Genomic DNA, 2,168 nt, shown 5'->3' on the forward strand with positions numbered 1-2,168 from the left:
TAGATGTAACCCACATCAGCCCCACAGCAGCTCCTGCCCCATAGATCTGTCCCAAATCAGCCCCGCAGCAGCTCCTGCCCCATTGATCTAACCCACAACAGCCCCACAGCAGCTCCTGCCCCATAGATCTGACCCCCATCAGCCCCACAACAGCTCCTGCCCCATAGATCTAACCCACATCAGCCCCACAGCAGCTCCTGCCCCATAGATCTGACACACATCATATGTAAAGCAGCTGCTGCCCAATAGATATGACCCACAGCAGCTTCAGCCCCAAGGATCTGACCCACATCAGCCCCACAGCAACTCCTGCCCCATAGATCTGACCCACATCTGCCCCAAAGCATCTCCTGCATCATAGATCTTTCCCACATCAGCCCCACAGCAGATCCTGCCCCATAGATCTGACCCACATATGTCGCACAGCAGAACCTTCCCCATAGATCTGACCTTCATCTGTCGCACAGCATCTCCTGCCCCATAGATGAGACCAACATCAGCCCCACAGTAGCTCCTGCCCCATAGATCTGACCCCCATCAGCCCCACAGCAGCTCCTGCCTTATAGATCTGACCCACATCTGTCGCACAGCAGCTCCTGCCCTATAGATCTGACCCACATCAGCCCCACAGCAGCTCCAGCCCCGTAGATCTGACCCACATGTTCCCAAGAGCAGCTCTGCCCCATTGATTTGACCCACATCACCCCCACAGTAGCTCCTGCCCCATAGATCTGACCCCCATCAGCCCCACTGCAGCTCCGGCCCCATAGATCTGACACACATCATATGTAAAGCAGCTGCTGCCCAATAGATATGACCCACAACAGCTCCTGCCCAATAGATCTAACCCACAGCAGCCCCACAGCAGCTCCTGCCCCATAGATCTGACCCACATCTGCCCCACAGCAGCTCCTGCCCCATAGACCTGACACACATGTTCCCCACAGCAGCTCCTGCCCCATAGATCTGACCAACATCAGCCCCACAGCAGCTCCTGCCCCATAGATCTGACCCAAATCAGCCCCACAGCAGATCCTGCCCCATAGATCTGACCCACATATGTCGCACAGCAGCACCTGCCCCATAGATCTGACCCACATCTGTCGCACAGCAGCTCCTGCCCCATACATCAGACCAACATCAGCCCCACAGTAGCTCCTGCCCCATAGATCTGTCCCCCATCAGCCCCACAGCAGCTCCTGTCCCATAGATCTGACACACATCATATGTAAAGCAGCTGCTGCCCAATAGATATGACCCACAACAGCTCCTGCCCCATAGATCTAACCCACAGCAGCCCCACAGCAGCTCCTGCCCCATAGATCTGACGTACATCATCTCCACTGCAGCTCCTGCCCCATAGATCTGACCCAAATCTGCCCCACAGTAGATCCTGCCAAATAGATCTTAACCACAGCAGCTCCTGCCCCATAGATCTGACCCACATCAGCCCCACAGCAGCTCCTACACCATAGATCTGACCCACATCTGCCCCACAGCAGCTCCTGCCCCATAGATCTGACCCACATCTGAACCACAGCAGCTCATCCCCATAGATCTAACACCCATAAGCCTCACAGCTGCTCCTGCCCCATAGATAAGCCCTACATCTGCCCCACAGCAGCTCCTGCACCATAGATCTGACCCACATCTGCAATACAGCAGCTCCTGCTCCATAAATCTGAACAACATCAGGCCCACATCTGTTCCTGCCCTAAGGATCTGACCCCCATCAGCCCCACAACAGCTGCTGACCCATAGATCCGACCCACATCTGCCCCACAGCAGCTCCGGCCCCATTGACCTGACCCACATGTTCCCCACTGCAGCTCCTGCCCCATAGATCTGACCCCCATCAGCCCCACAACAGCTCCTGCCCCATTGATCTAGCCCACATCAGCCCCACAGCAGCTCCTGCCCCATAGATCTGACCCACATCAGACCCACAGCAGCTGCTGACCCATAGATCTGACCCACATCTGCAACACAACAGCTCCTGCCCCATAGACCTGACACACATGTTCCCCACAGCAGCTCCGACCCATAGATCTGACCCACAGCATCTCCTGCCCCATAGATCTGACCCCCATCAGCCCCACAACAGCTCCTGCCCCATAGATTTAACCCACATCAGCCCCACAGCAGCTCCTGCCCCATAGATCTGACCC

This window comes from Coturnix japonica, chromosome 27, assembly GCF_054131305.1.
Source record: "Coturnix japonica strain WE chromosome 27, WE-NBRP24, whole genome shotgun sequence".
In the NCBI taxonomy this organism is placed as follows: Eukaryota; Metazoa; Chordata; class Aves; order Galliformes; family Phasianidae; genus Coturnix; species Coturnix japonica.